Here is a 20317-nt window from a genome sequence, read left to right on the forward strand (position 1 = left end):
TAAACAATAAATTTGTTTATTTTTCCTAAAATCACATTTTTAATTACATTAATTGTTTTCCAAGATGCAGCTTATCGAATGAAGAATTAGTGGTTGAGTGAATGATATTGTCCGTGTGTGTATGTATAACCTTGCACCACCATTTGCATGAAACAACTACATTAAGAGAACATGTATGTATGTATGTTCGACGAATTCCCGCCAAAACTAAAATGGTAAATTTAAATGTGCAGTTATTGTTAATCTTGCGGCAATTCAACGCATATTTTGAATTGAGTAAGGAGTATACATGAGAATTACCGCGCATGGGTACCTACATCAGAATCTTTGAAGTGGTGCTGCATTTACACAAAATAAGTCCGTTTAATTTTTTAGGAAAAATATTATTCAGGCCGATTGACAACAAAATACCAAGTTCGTTAACTTTTCATAAATGGGAATGAACTTTGCATCGCGTTAAAATAATTTGTGAACAATTTGTGACTGCATATATTACAAAAAAAGCTGTAACAGCAATATCGAAATACCGCAACGAAAATAAGCAGCAAAAACAGATGTCGACAAAAAAAAAATACATTGATAAGTATGTATGTACATGTGTTTGCGAAACATAGAATATTGAAGGTTTTTTTTTTTTCAAGGAAACGGGTTCTCACATAGCCTATATAAGGTCGATAAACCCCATACTTAATTTTCCACACAAGTTATGGATATGAACCTAATTTTCAATTACTTATTCAAAATTGCCATTGCAGTCCAAAGTTATTTAAAGCGTACTGACATTTATATTTTGATGCGTGTGTTTGTATGTAATGCATTACAATGTCTTACCATGATAAACGATAGGCGTGCTGCCAAGAGGCTTCTTACAGAACTTGCGCCTCAAATATATGTTGAGGCGCCAAAGTACATGCAAACGAAAGTTTTTCATCGAGAAAGCGAAAGGTAAAATCAAAAATTACCAAGATTGCAGCACTACGAAAAAGGTTTATTCACTTCACATGCTGCCCCTCTAGCGTCCCTATGCAGACGAAGGATGACCAAACCTCTATAAGCTACCCTCGGCCCGACAAAACAATACGTCGCTGGTTTTATATGTGCAATTATGTCAATTTGTAAAGCTTAATCCTCAGTTAAATAAAAAAAAAAGAAGCTAATGTGACTACAGACATGTTGCTTCACTCACATTAAATTCTTTTATTTAACGTTAAATTCTACTTACCCCTTCGGCTGGCGCTACACTTAAATCTCGGATTTTATATTGTTGCTGGAACTTGTGCACTTTTTAAATTGTATAAAATATTAATTATATTCCAAACGAAAATATGCAAACGCAATATATGTAAACCTTTACTTTCTGGTGTCACAAATATAATGAAATATGAATGCGTTTTGGCTGCTGTTGGCAAAAATGCCGCTCGATTCCGTTGATTCAATATAATAACTATGGTTGTCTCTTTCTTAACTTTTGTTTAGCCCATTAGCAGTTGCTAGGTAAAAACGAGATGACTAGCACAAATTGGATATAATTTTGCGCGCGGCTGCCGGCTGTCAAAAAAATGAACAAGTCACAAAAATTAGATCACAATGAATTAATTTTGGTTGCGCTTGTACCGGATAAGTAACTTTCGTACCTTTGGTTATTTTTTTAGAAATAATTTATATACATATTGTATTTTTCTATGTTAAGGGGACAGATACCTGTAAACGGCCATATTTTCATTAAAATTATTTAAAATGAAGAAGTCAATATATATGTATGGTATATTAGTCAATACATAATATATAAGTAAGTCAATATATATTTAATAAAAATTTTGGAATTATGTCTAAAAACCTGTTTTCTTTGCCAGCATCCATTTTGTTTAGTTTTTACTCTCACGTTTTTCTTTACACGCGTAAAAATAATGATCTATTACACAGAAAACACAGGGTTGTATGTCAAAAAGTATAGTTATTATCTAGGATTATTTTTAATCTCAGATTTTTGTATGGGAAATCTCGCTTTTTAATTACGGATTGGGAGTTAAGCACGCAATAGTAGATCATCTACTTATATGTGAACGTATTATTAAACGAATTCCTACGATGAATTAAATGAATAAAACAAGGTTGGATATTTGTTGAACACCTGACCATACTCGCCTAAATGTGTAAAATTTAATTGTAATAAAATTTAGCCACCGCCGCCGTAACCGAATGGACTGGTGCGTGACTACCATTCAAAATTCAGAGTGAACGTAGTTTCAAATCTCGGCGAAACACCAAAATGAAGAAAAAGTTTTTTCTAATAGCGGCCACTCCTCGGTAGGCAACGGCAAACCTCCGAATGTATTTCTGCCATGAAAAAGCTCCTTATAAAAATATTTGCCGTTAGGAGTCGGCTTGAAACTATAGGTCCCTCCATTTGTAGAACAACATCAAGACACACAACACAAATACAAGGAGGAGCTCGGCCAAACCATACCAAGCTGATCCCAGAAACGCACACAGCATTGCCTTGCGGTCGAAGCTATTTGGTTTGGCCGTTGTTATTGGCTTGTGGCGGGGCGGACCATACGATCGTTTACGCCATTTTTCATCACCTATCTTCAACCAACAATGCTTGCAATTCGGCGTCCTCAAACTTTTTCGGTGGCCGGCCACGGTCCTCGTTCTCCACGCCAAAATCACCACTTCGGAATTTTTCAAACCACCTGAAGCACTGTGCTCTACTTAGAGCATATCTACCATAAGCTTCTATAAGCATTTGATGAGCTTGAGAAGCGTTTTTCTTCAATAGATAACAGAAAATCAACGATGTCCGCAAATCGTAGTTTGAAGGCATGAAATTCGACATTTTTAATTGCGACAAAAATGCATTGTTGTATGAAACGTAACAAACAATGAACTGAATATTTTTGACAGATGACAGACGAAAAAAACAAGACATTTGGGAAGGTTTAAAAATACTCCTAGCGACATCTATGGACTAATAGCTGAAAGTCTCATTTCATATCTACATGGTTGAAACTGCACAAATTTTTTCCATGTAGTATTTTTGTAGCCCGGCATTCGTTAAAATATAGTACATCATTTTAAGCAGCTAAATATTTTGTTTTGAATGAAATACAGAACTTTTGGTATATAAATATGAATTTACGAAAAGTACATGTTTCAACCGAAAAACCGAGGAGGAAGAGCTTGGCTAAATACCTAAAAAGAGTGTAAGCACCAATTATATACTATATATAAACACTATATATATATTAAAGGGCTGCAAAAATACATTTGCTTCTTCTACGCTTGCAAGTACTCTTTGCATTGTACTCTACTCAAAGTAGAATACAAATCTCTCTTCGCGCAAGGCCGCTACTCTGCATTGGCAGTATAAATACTAATCGTACTTTTTCTGTTGAAGTAAATTGTGTACGCGTCTTGTCGGATCACGAATACCATATACTCGAACTAGAGAACAGCTATTACAAAAATTAATACATGCTTACTTGTAGTACTCGCAAGTACTTGTGTATTTACAATTAGTTTTGTTTGCGGCTTAATTGATACCGCATATGCTGTGACCATTGAAATTTCATAAGTATTAATTAACAATATGGAACTTGACAACGTAAGTATATTATTAAATATTTTGTTTCTTTTCTTTTTATGTATTAATATTTGCAGTCATTTACCAGTGATTCACCAACTACAAACGTTAGTTTTAAAAACTTATTTGGCGGTAACAGTACATTACATTAAAAATGGAAATATTATAAACAGACTTCTTGGCTTGCGATCTATGGGCGAAGAAAAAAATACAAGTAAGTAATTTTCGAAGATTTAAAAACACGTTTCTATCATGCATACCTAGTATGTATCAAACATTTCAACCACTTTTTGCCTATTATGCTATTATAGTTTTCTGATAAAATCGACCAAGATCTTGATTAAGATTAATACAGGAATATAAGTTTTATGTATAATATTAACTATAGAAAATAGCAAACAAATAGAATTTTCTTAAAATAAATTTAGAAATACAACTGCATTCCTTTCAAGAGTAACAGCCAAATAAAAAAGATAGATCGACAGAATGTGCAGCTAAACATTTTGCGTACAAATACACACATATTAGAATTTGAAATTGAATCTCAGAATTCATTTTGTGCTTTTACAAAACTGAACTAAAACAGTCAAAGCTAGAACAGGTAATCTTTTAGTCACATGACCAATGATGTGATTTTTTTTTTGTTGGAAATAGATACATACATGAAAAGTAGTCAGCTGTGTTTAAAAGGGAAATTCCAAAAAATTGCCTGAGTGCTGTTGGCCCTTTCAAGGATATTTTTAACAAATTTCAACACATTAATAAACATATTTTAACCCCTTTAAAAGGAGTTTTCATCAAAAAATGCCCTACCTACTTTGGGTTTGGGTACATATGAATTAGTACATATGGTTAGTTGAAAGTTGAAAAAGGACACATAGCCTTCCAAGAATTTTGTGAACCTTTACCACATAGCCTGCAATTGCAAGCTGTGCTTATCTGCTCATTTATGGATATTGTAACGATTTGCGACATATCCCAAACTACACATATGTTAGTTATGTAAAAAATTTACTGTTTCAATTTATTTAGTTTTTTTTAGACAATCCCATTTTTCCTTTTGTATTAATTTCAGGTATAAATATCCATACGAAAGTCTCCGAAATCCTTGAACAGTTCAACCTGGGTCTTGACGATAAAGCAATTATTGTGACAGACAGAGGATCCAATTGAAAGCAAAATTATCAGGGAAATACATAAGTACGAGAGCACTGACGTCGAATTTTACGATGATTTCGATATACATACATAACGGTCATAAAAGTGATTTCCCAATTTTGTATAATCTGAGTGGTCGAATTTTAGCAACCCCAGCATCCTCAGCTCCGTCTGAAAGAGTATTTTCAGTCGCCCGGAATATTATCACCGAGAAACGCTGCAGTATTAGTTGTAATGACAGTGCAATAAACAAGATAATGTTCTTGCATTCCAGCATAGATTAAAATTATATTAAAAAAACAGAATTCGAGTTCATTTAATTTATAATCTTTATTTTTGAAAAGCGTTTCTTTTCAAGTTTGTATTTTCTTTTCTTAAGTATTCTGAAATATTACACTTATTATTGTCTAATAAATATAGTTAATAACTAGTTCTCATTACCTTATGCAAAAAAGGCATTCGCTGAAATAACTACATATGCAAATATACATATACACATATTTTTTTTACATAAAATAACACATTATTTGCGCAGCAATTGTTGGAAACATAAAAAATATCTTGGATATATTGTACATACATAGTAGGTAGAACATATTTAGCCAAACAAAATACAGGTAACCCTCCTATAACGCGGTACTTCTATAGCGCGATTTCGCTACAACGCGGTTTGCGAATTGCGGAATGTTTCTTATAACGCGACTCCTACAACGCGATTTTTAAGCATTTTTTAAATACATATTCTATAAACTGTATTCTATAAACACACAATTATTAAAAATTACTTGTGTATATGTGTATATCTATTATTCGTAGTCTCATAAAGAAATAATAATATGTTTGTATTATACATATGTACATACTAAAAGTGTTTGCTCGGATTTTGAAATAGGACGACCAAGAGTAAAACGTTTGAAGCAAATTATAATAAGCGAGGACGAGGAAGCGGATTTGTAGAAGGTTGAGATTTAAAATCCTCTGAAATATGTAGATTTGAAAATCCGTGTCTATTTTTCCCAGATTTTATTTTCCTTAGTTTTATGTTATTTAAATAAATGAATTGCTTTTTGCTGGTTAATTAAATGAATTAATTTATGTTATTATATTGAAATAGACAAATAGAAAAATATCTTTGAAAAAATAAATTTTTTTTATTCGATGAAAGGTCTAATATAATTAATGCGGCTGAGAAAACTTTAAAATGTTACTTGCGTGATATTGTTTAAGAAAAGGAAAAATGGAGGAAAAAAAAGTTTCCTACAACGCGATTTTCCTACAACGCGGAGTTTTTCAGGAACCAATTAATCGCGTTGTAGGAGGGTTACCTGTACACCAAATGATTTGTATTTGCCCGCACTTAAAAAGAGAAAGGAGAGACAAAGAGAGTAAGTAATTGCCCTGCCAACAATGGTCTTGTTGGGCTATTCAAATGTATATACAGTGCACTCGCGGTAACTCGAATAGCCGCTAAGTCGAACGACGTGCTAACTCGAACACATTTTTTTCCCTATTGACTAGTTTGTAACTCGAACAATATTAAAGCGCTATAACTCGAACAAAAAAAACAAATTTATTTGTACACACATTCTTTTCAAACATGTACATTTTGTACATACATACATACGTAATAGTATATGTATATAAATTATATGTATACTAGTGTATTGTCCATATGAATATTTCGACGTTAATATCCCGTTAGTTTTCTGGGAACAACATCTTGCATTGACCAAATTGCTTTAAATTTGTCATTTGTAGTGTATCAGTACATGTGAGTAATGGATCGTAAAAGGTTGAAGTATTTAACATTAAAAGAGAGGGCTGAAGTCCTTAACAAAATTAAACGTGGATGTAGTGTTACTTCTCTAGCGAAGGAATATGGGGTAGCCAAGTCCACCATAAGTCTTATAAAAAAGAAAGACAAGGCAATTTTAAAAGCAGTAAACAACACGATTTTGGGTCCTGGGAAGAGGAGAACTTTAAAAGCTTCTGAGTTTCCTAAAATGAAAGCCGCTTTATACAAATGGTTTCTGTCCCAAAGAAAAAAGAATTACCCAATAAGTGGACTCATCTTGAAAGAACATAACAAGAAAAACATAATTTACAGGTCGAATTTACGCTTTATGATGTTAACAAATGGAATGATGGTGCCGAATTTACCGACACAGAAGTAATAATTGAAACTAGTTATTCTGAGTCTGAGTTTAACAACACAACTGAGACATGTGAGCGGATATCAACTGAGGAGGCAGTTAGCTCTATCAATAAGGTAATTCAGTGGGCCACAACTGAACAAGTAAGCCCCGCAAAGGTTAACACTCTTCAACATTGCTGCAGGCAAGAAAAGACAAACACACATTACAACTTTCTTTTCGGCCTAACTTTTCTGTTAAAGCTGACTTTTTTTGTGTAACTGACACAAAGACTGCCAAATATTTGATGAAAAATATTGAAACGAATTAATTATTTTAAACATATTCATGTTCATATCCATATGTAAATAAATAAAAAAATTTAATTGAAAAAAATCGATATCGATGACTGTTTTTTTAACATAGCACACTCAATTGATAAGTCGAACAAATTCGATAAATCGAACAGCGCCTGTTTTAATTAGTTCGAGTTATCGCGAGTGCACTGTATATACAATATAATATATACATGTATCCATCTACAAAAAATTGGTTTTTCGACCCAGATTCCAGATTGTGAGGGTCAATTAAAAATTCGGATTATAAAGTCGTTTTCTTCTTGAATGAACTTAAAAAAAGTATATTCCAAGTATTTTTTTCTCCCACGGTGTAATATTACAGTGACAATCATAGTTATAGTTTTTATTTTCAAATACTTTTTTTAATAATTCCAAGAGAGCTATTCTTTTTTGTATTGAAAAATAAGGAAAATGGACTTTCTTCCTTCAAAAACAGTGAACTTTGCGATTTCACGCTCTCTAGCGGAGGATTTCGAGCTAAGTAAATACCAAAACTTGTGTTCTTCCTTTTTCTTCCAAAAATTTGATTGGGGTTTATTAGTTAAAACTAGCTTTAATCCGCGGCCCCGCTCGCTCGAGTAGTTTTGAGGGATTTAGGATATGTATATAAAAGAATTACAAATAATAATTTCATAAAAAATATTTTTCGATTAATAACCATAATATTACAATACCCGGCATCCGTTGCTATGCCACGTTGAATAAAATCAAAACAACCAATCAGAAAAATATCAAGCAAAATTATTTTTATTAATTTTCTATTTCAAACCGTTTTTGAACTTTGCATTTGGGTCATAGTTGAACAGCTTATGCGGATTATGAAGTCTAGAGTGTGCTATAAATAGTGAGAAATAGGAAAAACTAAGATTTTTTAGATTAAATTTAAGCAAATATTCGATTATTAGTGACGAATGAGAGTGGTGGCGCGGCCTGGGGGCTGTGGGAAGGGAGTTCCATCATAAAAACATGCGTGAAAATATGAATGTAGAAAAATTTTTACGTAATTTGGTGTGGTCGTTTCGTAATGATGCGCGGACAACGTACAGACATTCGCCTTTATAGTATAGATTCAGAATAAAGGGGATGAAATACATTTCACATAGAGTTATGTTTCTATGGGCTTTTTGAGTTGTCAGTAGAGTGTTTCAGTCGCCGAAACAAAGACGATTATATTTTTTAAGAATAAATCGACCCATTGTTTGAATTATGGAAAATTTTTATGCAGACCTTCTAATCCTTAGATTTTCTATAAGTGTTCTAGAAGTGTTTTCTTGGAAAACTACAATATTTAAAAAAATTTATTTAATTTACAAATATTCGATTTTGAGTACATTTTTAAATCAGTCAAGCTCAAGTAAATCTTAATATTTTGCTGGAATACAGAGGCCTTAAAATGCAATAAGTTTTATTATTCCGGAGGAAAACAGTACCAATTTTTTCGTATGGCTTATATATGTACTTAAACATATAATATATTTATACATAATAGATTTCCAGACCCCAATCGACTTAATTTTGAATGATTCCGCTCATAGCGTATATTTAACTTCCTTTAAATGCTCAAGTTGAATATGGAAGGGATATTCAACTTGAGCATTTTTTCACACAACAGTCCATGAATACAAATTACGCCCTTTGAACTAAAACAGTGAAAAAACCACTACAAAACCGCAATTATTCACGACAATGGATATTGAGTGCATAAAAAATAACATAAATGTGAATGTATATGTAGACATTATAAGCATATGTATGTGAAACAAACAGAGCGCAGCAAAATGGACAGCAAACGTGCAATCTGTGCGTCGTAACAGAGGAACTAATGTAACGTATAAGCAGGCCATTCACGTACCCATGTTCATGCATAAGCGCTATTTGCAATGAACAACAATTTGACAGACAAGGTAATGTTGAAACATTGGCATAAAACGTAAAAGCCGCATAAATAACCCGCCCAACTAGCCTTGCGCTTATATATGTATGCCGGTATTCATATATATGTAGATATAATATGCATATATATAATAGGGTAACCGTGTGAAAAAACTATTTACTTCGGTGTGCCTTCTATGTAATATTTCCATTTCGAAGCACCGCGGTTGACTTATTCTAAGAAGTTCCGTGCATCTGTTTACTAATGCACGTACCAACGCAGCGATCGATTTGCAAATGGACGTAATATGGAATACGAGTACGCATGCGAACGTTTCACTAGAGCAGTATTTGCATTGATTTTCCACTGATCTGCTGTACATATTTGAAAAAAACCCTAAATGTTATGGGAATTCCGATTTTGTGGATTGCTGAACATAGTCTCGACTATTGTTGAAAACCTTAAGAAAAAAATCAGGGAGAGTGTAGTTGTTTTTCACGAATATCACAAAAAGTTTCTCCCAAAGATTTTGGACAAAAAAATGTAAGTATGCAAAAGGTATTCCGAAAAAAATTGTTTTCCAAAAAAAGAAAAAAATCACAAATGCCAAAAAAAGTTTCCCGCAAACATTTTGAAAAAAAAAAAAATATTAAAACAAAAATAAAAACTAAGCAAAAAAAATATTTAAAAAAAATTGTATTCCAAACAAGATGTCTTGCGTTGTTTCATGGATTTAGAGCAATTCTCTGAGCACAATTAATTTTAATATATGTCCTATTTTATTGAGTTTTATTTTCTCTTCTAGTAAAATATGTTTACCCAGGTGTATGGTGTGTCACGCTTCTGCATTCGTGCTCACGATGCCGGCATGTGTTTGGCGGTTTCCTCTTCCTGCCTACACAACCTACAACTTCAATTGGAATATACTCCCAGGTTAGTAAAATGATTATTAAATCTACAACGCCTGTTAGAACTCTTGTAGTGATTCTAAAAATATTATTATTTAATTTCTTCGAGTTTTAAATCAGTTAGATTAAAGCTGCCTATCATTGATTTTGAGTGGCCGCCGTAGCCGAATGGGTTGGTGCGTGATTACCATTCGGAATTCACAGAGAGAACGTTGGTTCGAATCTCGGTGAATCCAAAATTAATAAAAAAAACATTTTTCTAATAGCGGTCGCCCCTCGGCAGGTAATGGCAAACCTCCGAGTATATTTCTGCCATGAAAAAGCTCCTCATAAAAATATCTGCCGTTCGGAGTCGGCTTGAAACTGTAGGTCCCTCCATTTGTGGAACAATATCAAGACGCACACCACAAATAGGAGGAGGAACTCGGCCAAACACCCAAAAAGGGTGTACGCGCCAATTATATATATATATATATCATTGATTTTGATTGCGATAAGCCCGATGGATTGTTCCAGTATAATCTTCGTTGTCTTCTCTCTACTTCTTGAATAAGAGAGGAGTTGCTACCTTTTCTTAAACCACAAAATCCATCCGGACCTATAAATGAGGATGCCACCGCTTTCCTGGGAAGACCTATATTATATTCTAAAAACAAAAACAATCAAAAATTATTAAAAATTTCCAAAAAGGTTAAAAAACCCTGAGGGCATTTTACTTTAAAAAAATTCCATATTAAAATTTTTAAATTTTATTATTGTAACTTTTATTAAATTGTTTTCAAAATTTTTTTAGTTTTCTTCTTATTTAATCTAATAAACAAATTTTTAGAAAAATTATGACAAAAATACTTAGATCACTTCGCATAAAATTATTCATTGGTTTGATTTTGATCCAAAACCAATTCAAATGTGAAAGACCGAACGATAAGTAATTATGATTATGGGAAACGCTTTGTACTGCTGATGAAAGCCCAATGAAATTCATGGATATGGAATTCGGGTGGACAATACCTAATCCTAAGGACAGCTCAGGAGATTCCACCTCATCCTCCAGACAGCTGCAGCAAAAGGGACTCGATATAAAACAAAGTTTCACTGCAAGGATGTTTTACAAAAAATATTCGGAAGGGACACCCACTATGTTCGAGAGCTGTGGCATTGTTAGCCTTAAAAGAACTTTGCTTACTATATACGAACAACTTTTTCCCCGCCTCTTTTAAAAATTTGTTACACTATGCGCCACAGCAACAAATCACTCACCGGCATAAAACATCAAAAATGCAAGAAGCAATAAAAACTACTGTCATTCAGATACATGTACAAATATAGGGAGGCATGGGCATGTGCCCCCATGTACATATGTGTGATAGGTATATATGTACATATGTAGGTATGTATATTCTTATATGTAATTATTCCCATACAAAAAATTATACATTTATTCGTTGGGAGTTGCTTGCTCGAGCTCTGTGCGTTATATCTGCAGAGTGGGTTTTCGCATGAATTCGCCTTTTTACTTGTTAGCTGTTGTGTATGTACGTGCACGAGTGTGGCCAAAGGTGCATAGCAATAATGTATCAACCTTTTACGAGTACTGATAACCCTACTTCCGGCACTCAGTGGTAGTAAAAATACCATACAATATTTTAATAAACCATAACCGAGCAACACATGACTCAGGATTTTGGGTCCTCATATTTGATGGGTAGTTACATAAAAATATGATTTTTTCTTATTTTTCTTTTAAAAAGATGAAGCGCGTATGTGCTCACACGAAATGGCCGGCAAATTCAGTGCCACCATTTCTATCGATATTTACACATGAAAATAATGCGTGCGAGATGCTGCAGTTGCTTACACAACTATACTTATAATTTTTTGTTTTTCTATTTTGTCCTAAAGTTTTATGAAAATTGTAATCACGCATATCGATTCAAAGGCAATGTCTCTTCAAGAGAATTCATAGAAATTTATTGCATTTTCATAGAATTTGCTAAAGTGTAGTACAGAAAATTTTGTCATGGTATTCACCTCGTGGAAAAGTTCCAAATAAATGTAAGTCTGTCATATATATCGGCAGTTACACTTTTGAGCGTGTGGCGGCGTTCAAATATCTTGGATTTATCATCTCTGCGGAGAACGTGGTCTTCTTTTCGCTATACATGGCCCTAGGTTCCTCATTTCTTTCTAAGCGAACAAAGCTGAAACTCTTTAAACAATAATTAGGCGTTACTTATGCTTCTGTAACTTTGGAGATGCGTAAGGTGGATCAAGGAAAACTTAACATAATTGATCGAAAAATCCTGCGCCGCATCCTTGGCCCGGTGCGGGCAGATCACGTCAACCATCGCTTATTTTACGAGGATGAGTGCCTATCTAAGCTAAATGACTTCCAAATTGCCGACTACATCAAGCTTCAGCATCTTAAGTGCGCTGCACATGTTCTGAGGATGGCCCCAAATGAAATTGCAAAAACGAGCTACAATGGTAAGCTGTATGTGCCTTATAAAAGAAATCGCGCAAGGGTACCCTGAATTGGCACAGTTAATAATGACGCCAAGATCTTTGGACTGAAAAACAAGAGGATGCCTGCAAAGGATCGAGATTCTTGCTCACGCCAACAATGACGATGATTTACCTCGAAAAATATTTACATAATTTAACAAAAATAATGGCATACGATACGTACCTTCTCTCAAAATGTTCCAGAAATTGTTAAAAATAAAAAGTTCGTCTTTGTACATCAAAGTTTTCAAGAATACTACATTTGGTTGAAGTCTTAACAGATACAAGAAATATAGTTTTTAGGCAAATGGAATAGTACCTCGTTATAGGCGACATATGGTAGAGAAAGAAGATGTGTTGCCTGCAGTATTTGCATTTAGGTGGTTGGTTGGTTAAAGTTGTAATTCATCCAGAATCCAACTAGCCCTTCTGCACCATTTTGTGGTTGTTATTTACAGCTGTGCGATTTAAGAACCTTATTAGGTTGTTGACGTCTAGGCTAGACAGTTGTTCGAGACTATTGAACAGTGGTTTGCCCAGGATAGACATTCTCTCCTTCCATAAGGCAGGGAATTCACAGAGGAAATGGAAAATTGTTTCCTTTTTCTTTTTTTTTATAATTGTATCAGTGTGTGTTGTGAAGGATGCCCATTTTGGCTGATTGTTCCTCGATAGAACAGAAGCCAATTATCACTGTCGTGAGTCTGCAGACATCACTCTGTTTCATATTTTTCAGAATTGACGTTTGTTTGCGGTTGTAAGTGGGCCATAACGTTCTGCTAACTTTGCACGTTGTATAGTCTTTCCATCTGCATTCCGCGATTTGTAGATAATTTAAGGAAATCCCATTCTCGATTGCACCCAGTGGTGTAAATGCCGATTCTGCAAAAATTTTATTTATGGCAGACCCACTCTAATATAAAGTAAGAAGTGTGCCAATACTTATTTCCTCTTCTTCTAATTCTTCTTCGTTATTTTAGGACTTGTTTTTTATTTTTCAACAAAAAAAAAAAAAACAATACTTCAAAATTAAATATAATTATTTTTTTAAAATGAAATATATTTATTGCATCTTTCGGATCGGGATCCAGTCATCCAACACTCGTGTAGGTCTTCCTGCAGATCGTCGAGTTTAAGCTGACCTGTCATCATAAGCTTTGCCAACCGATTTTCGCCCATTCTCTCTGCAAGCGTGGAAGCAGCTTTTCTTCTTTTACGTCTACATTTTACTACATCAGTGATTTCGCATATCTCTCGTATCTCGTCGTTTCGTTTAAGAACGCACCTTGTACAGCCAGCTATTGATCACAGCGTTTGCATTTCAATGGTGGATATTATTCGCATTTTGAAAATGAATTTGCAATATTGAGTTGCTGTCATTAGTTCCAGTGGCTTAGCTCTTTACCAGAATAATCAATCAAAATAACATATGTCTAAAAATCCGTCATATGGACCACCCTCTTCTTTTCTAAATAAATAATTGTGATTTTTCAAACCTATATTTAAGCCCAGATACTTCGAGATACTTGTCTTTGCATTTATTTATTGATACAAACACTTTTTCATTACAAATCTTATATACTAAAATATAAAATTTTGAAAGTGTAAATAAAGAAGTAAACCTTAAAATTATTAAATAGCGAATGTTGTAAGTAAAATGTGAAATATCTCATTAAAATTATAATTACAATGGAAATTTGGGAATTTCTTTCAACGCCCATTAAATCCAACAGTGAAAAATTTTACCAAGATCGGAACAAAAATTTTACCTTGAAATCTGCTTAATAAGCTTTGATCTCTTAGAATCAATTGATATATTTCATCAAAGTTAATTAATTCGAAAGTCAAGTTACAAAATTTCAGGATTTCAAATTTTACACTGTTGGCTGAAGCCATTAAAAAGGCTCAACGCAACTCTTCGCAGAACACGTTGAACGATCCAGAATATCTTCTTATAACTTCTATGAAAGCTTACTTAATCATTTCATGGCTTCAAAATAGGTGTTGATTATACTGAACATTGATATGCATTTAGTACGACGGGTGCCTTTTATATTTCGGGATTTGGCAGCCCTGGTGTTGCAATCTGGCAACTGACAGCTGTATCACAAAGTTTGACATTTTTTGGCTTTTATGTACTCAGAACGTTTTGAAATACCAGCGCTATTTGTGTTGTTTACAGTAACTTAAAAGATTCATCTCGGTCCAAAAATGGAATTAAATCGTGAACATTTTCGTGCGATTATTTTTTACAACTTTCGACGTGAATTAACTCAGCAACATTACATGGATGAACTTAATTCATTTTCTGGCGATGAAGCTCCATCAAGGACCAGTGTTTATCGATGGTATGGTGAATTCAATCGTGGTCGTAGTTCACTCCAAGACGAATTTCGTGAAGGTCGTCCAAAATCAGTTGTGGTTCCGAAAACCATTGATGCTGTGCGCGAACTGATATTGCAAGATCGTCATGTGACCCATCGTGAGATTGAGACAATCTTAGGCATTAGTGGTACCAGCATACATTCAATATTGCATAAACATTTGACTGTCAAAAAAATTTGTTCGCGTTGGATCCCACACAATTTGCCAATCGCTCAAAAAAAGGCTTGTGTCGAAACACGACATCGTGAAAGGTGATGAATCATGGATTTACGCGTATGGGCCCGAAAGTAAACAGCAGTCGACTGTATGGGTGTTTCAATATGAGCCAAATAATGAGCCAATAAAAGTTGTTCGCACACGAAGCACTTCCAAGCAAATGGTCGCCTGGTTTTTCGGAAAAACTGGACATGTCGCAACCGTACCTCTAGAACAACGCAGAACAGTAAATTCTGAGTGGTACACAACCATTTGTTTGCCAGTTGTCTTCCAAGAAATTAGGAAAACTAATCGCCAAAGACGGATCACTCTTCACCAGGACAATGCGAGCTCTCACAGGCTCAAACAACTGCATTTTTGAGCACCCAAAACATCGAATTAATGGGTCATCCGCCGTGTAGTCTTGACTTGGCACCGAATGACTTCTTTTTATTCCCGTACGTAAAAAACAAACTGAGAGGTTATCGTTTTTCGAAACCTGAAGAAGCGGTTGCGGCATTCAGAATGCATGTTTTGGAGGTACCTCATTCAGAGTGGCAAAAGTGCTTCAACAATTAGTTCAAACGCATGCAAAAGTGTATAGATCTTCATGGAGAATATTTTGAAAAACAATAAAGTGATTTTCGATGATTAAAATTTGTTTTTGTTCTCTAATCCCGACATATAAAAGGCACTCCTCGTATATTTACGTATGTATGTACCTCAAATTGCACGAAATGCCACTCGCCGTAAAAAAGCGCTTAAAGGGTTAAGAGCGGCTCTTGGTTGCTCAACAAATGTTAAGTGTGGTCAATACACTACTTAAATTTTATATCAGCTACGCAGTGCTCAACGTGGAATTTGCGAAACAGTAGTTTAAGTGGGATTTTCTGACGGATTAAATGCGAAGCGCTTCCATCATCCAGCCATAGTTGACCATTCCACTCTACTCCAATGCACGCCAATTTCATTTGTTTTAATTGACGTCCTGCCGATTTCGCGCAAGTACCGGTAATGCCATTTAACTTCATTCGATTGGATTTTTTAATTATTATCGGACCATTGGGCATGCATATATGTATGTGTGTAGTATTTACATTAGGATGCTTTACTCTCCATACGAAAAAAACGGTACTGTTTTTCGACCGAAATTGTAAAATTTATTATATTTTAAGACCGTCGCCCAAATATAAGTACCTCAAAATGACGAGTTTTTTATAAGTAAGTTAGTTTTTAAAAAATATGTTTTCCAAAAAATCATTTCAGATGAAAGAGTTTCAGCTCAAAAGGACTACATAAAATTAAGAAAAAAAAATACCAGTCTAACGGTTAGACTTGATAGAAGTGAAACCTTCCGTAAAACAAACTGAGAGAGAATAAGACGAAAGCAGCATTAGGAGCGGGATAATTATAGGTTCATTATAATATTGCTATAAAGTTCATATTTTATTTTCTTCATTTTATCATTATTCATCCTCAATGTTTTCAATTTCAACAAATCGCACCCTAAATACAAAAGGGTCACAACTCAAAATACCAAGATTTTCAGGAGAGACGAAAAACGTTTTATGTAAAAATTATTGTAATATTTAAAGAAAATATTGTTCCATCATGAAAATATACAACATTGAAGAAGGTTCTACTATATTTTTCTCAATTTTATTTTATGTTTGCGAAAATAAAACAAAATTTTGATTTATGACTCTTTAACTGAAATTTTTTCGATTAAGTAGTGATATTTTCTTAAGTTGTGCCTTTTTAACTGATAAAATGTTTTAATTTTATAAGTTCCCTAACCTAATTGAACTCACTTTTCACAACTAAAGAGGCACAATGCAAAATAATATACCACGAAATTTATCACTTTTTACAGTTATAGAGGCAGAACTCAAAATAAAACTCTTTATGTGTAATAAAAGTAATCAGCTGTTCTTGAGCCCATTAACGCAACTAAAAATAATTCTCTTTAATTGATCGTGCAAAAGCAACACACTTGACATAAAAATAGACATAACTGTATTTTTCCAGTTAAAGAAGATAGTTATGTGAACGAAATATTTGCAGCAGTTAGAAATGTGTACTCTGAATTAATTTATGCAAAAAACTCAGTTTTGGAAAATTTTGAGTTGTGACCCTTTTGTATTTAGGGTGCGAAATGATACGAGTGGCTTATGATAGATAAAATATGATACAAATGCTTTGGTTTCGATGTTGTCAAAAAAAATACCCAAACGGACCGAAGAAACAGACTTACAAATTTCTTCCATTTTCGTCCACTTGTATTCATATAAAAATTTATGCCTCTTCCCACCAAAGCTAAATGTATTAGTACATTTTTTTTTGTATTTATTCAAGGCTGAAATCCCGGCGGTAATGTAATACCGGGTCAACCCGTGGCAGAGAAGGAGCAAGCCGCCCCTAAAACACTCCGCCCATTTCCAAAAATTAGTTTAACATTTGTTGTCCTCCGATGGAGGATCTATCAGATGTTAAGCTGATAACCACACTACCTAGTCAATACATTTTAAATAATAAACCTAATAAACCTTTTGAGAATTACACGCTCACAAAAAAAAAATTAATGTACGAAATATTTATACCGATTCACTTAAACTGACTTTCAGTATCTAAACCAAAAATAGAAAAGCCAAAAAACTGTTTTCAATAAATAATCAGAAATGTCCTACAATGCAAATTTCAAAAAAAAAAAAATTTTATTTCTTGTGATTCGAACTAAGAATTTTGGATCGGAAGCTCACATTGCTAGCCGCTCGGCTATCGCGCCATACTGTCAGTGCTGGCCTAAAAGTTATTTAGTTCGTCGCTACGTTTATATGTTGTAATGCGTTTCACTTTTTCCCAAATCACTCCCAACGATTCTAAAGAAGTTTTCACTTCAAAAATTAATGTACGAAATATTTATACCGATTCACTTAAACTGACTTTCAGTATCTAAACCAAAAATAGAAAAGCCAAAAAACTGTTTTCAATAAATAATCAGAAATGTCCTACAATGTAAATTTCAAAAAAAAAAAATTCCATTTTCGTCTACATGTATTCACATAAAAATTTATGCCTCTTCCCACCAAAGCTAAATGTATTAGTATATTTTTTCTTGTATTTATTCAAAGCTGAAATCCCGGCGGTAATGCAATACCGGGTCAGCCCGTGGCAGAGAAGGAGCAAGCCGCCCCTAAAACACTCCGCCCATTTCCAAAAATCAGTTTAACATTTGTTGTCCTCCGATGGAGGATCTATCAGATGTTAACCTGATAACCACACTACCTAGTCAATACATTTTAAATAATAAACCTAATAAAACTTTTGAGAATTACACGCTCACAAAAATTATTTATATCAACATATAATATAACGCTTCGTAACTAAATAACTTTTAGGCCAACAACGACAGCATGGCGCGGTAGCCGAGCGACTAGCAATGTGAGCTTCCGATCCAAAATCCTCGGTTCGAATCACAAGAAAAAATAAAAGTTATTTTTATTTAGTTCGTCGCTACTTTTATATCAACATATAATATAACGCTTCGTAGCCAAGCAGGTCGCTTTTTTCGTTTCACTTTTCCTCAAATCACTCCCAACGATTCTAAAGAAGTTTTCACTTCAAAAAATGTATAAATAGAATTAAAATAATAATATACTATATTAAAAAAAAATCGAAGGTGAATAGGTTAGTTTTCAAAATTTATGGAAGAAGAAGTACCTTTGAAATGATATTCTAGAAATGTAAACCTGCTGAGATTCAGCTGCCCTATTTAAGTTTTTCTTAAATCTATCACCTAAAACTTTCAAAAATAGCATAAAAAATATCTTGACTTTAATTCCCTTGATAGAATTTTTGGACATTTACGTGCAAACCTTTCGAGATGAAACTATTATTATTTGTTAAACTTTTATTATTTGAAGCTAGTTTTTGAAAAAAATTGCTTTTTTTTTTAAACTGATTTTAATTATAAAAAAATCGAAATTTGTTGTTATTTTCAAATCGATCCAGCTCATGCAACTCTTAATATTTTTCTGAAATATTTTATTGAGGCTATTTTTGGAAGAACAAAATTTTTTTGAAAACTAATTTTCATTATAAAAGACTTGATTTTTTGTGTTGTTTTTAAACCAATCCATAATGCAACTCTTCATATTTTTCAAAAAATGTTTTCCTGCTGGAAAAACTATGGTTTTCTTTGGGGAGGCAACCTAATGTACTGCTCCATGATCGTTAATACATATGAGAAAATTCCAATGATACCATTATTGAGCTCTGCGGGTGATAAAAGCTTAAAGTTTTTCTTCGCATGCGTATTAATGGCCATGCGCTTCAATTACAGTAATTCAAATTGCAATTGTACGAGTTTATTGTAGCAGAAATATTGAAATGCATTTTGCTCATATTTTGTTCTGTTTTTACACTGATTGCCATTTCTTCTTACACTGAGTTGCAAAGAAAACGTTCAATTATTATTCTGTAGCCGGAAAAGCATCTAATAGACTTGGGCATATGAGTTAATAAAGTATTGGCAAATAAGTATTGCAATTAATGATGTTTAAGTACCATAACGAGTATTTATCTTATAAAGTACACAGAGCAACCGAAATTTTGAACCAAAAATCAGACTACACTTTTCTAATCTTTTTTTTTTTTTAAGGTATTGTATAATATTAAATACGAATATGAGGTAAGAATTGCTCATCAAGCTCATCAGAACTTCAAGTTTTTAAGAGATTCGAGCTTAAAAGTGCAAAGGCTACGACTTGCGGCTATTTAAGGTAATATAATGACATTGCTTTAAATTAAATTAAGTATTACAATTAGTAGAATAAAATCAGTTCCATTGATATCAGTTACATTACGTTTGCTCTTAGTCTAAACATATCACTATATGCATCGCAATCGCTTTATAAATGCTCCGTACAACACGTTTCTCTCTCTTTCGGCGTATGAGTGTGATTAAGCCCCAGTGGGTTGTAAATATTCAAAGGCAAACTTGAAAAAGTGCTTCACATAAAAGGACATAACTAAAAGTACAAACTCAGCAAACGCAGCTGTAGTAATTACAAGTGCAAGTATAGGTGAAGTGAATGGTTAACAAGTAAACAAATATGTATGTATGTAACAACAAAAGTGCAACCATATGGACTTCTTTACACAAAAAGAGATAAATATGCATATGCCGGGTGGTCCAAATACAGATATAGTTTTGA

The 20317-nt window shown here is 33.7% G+C and overlaps 2 pseudogenes; both read right to left on the bottom strand.

Moving 5' to 3' along the window:
- Positions 1–17447: 17447 nt before the first annotated feature.
- Positions 17448–17634, bottom strand: LOC129236542 (U2 spliceosomal RNA; annotated as a pseudogene).
- Positions 17635–18222: 588 nt separating this feature from the next.
- On the bottom strand, positions 18223–18409 carry LOC129236574 (U2 spliceosomal RNA; annotated as a pseudogene).
- Between the last annotated feature and the right edge of the window lie 1908 nt (positions 18410–20317).

The sequence above is a fragment of the Anastrepha obliqua genome, chromosome 1 (assembly GCF_027943255.1).
Source record: "Anastrepha obliqua isolate idAnaObli1 chromosome 1, idAnaObli1_1.0, whole genome shotgun sequence".
Taxonomy (NCBI): domain Eukaryota; kingdom Metazoa; phylum Arthropoda; class Insecta; order Diptera; family Tephritidae; genus Anastrepha; species Anastrepha obliqua.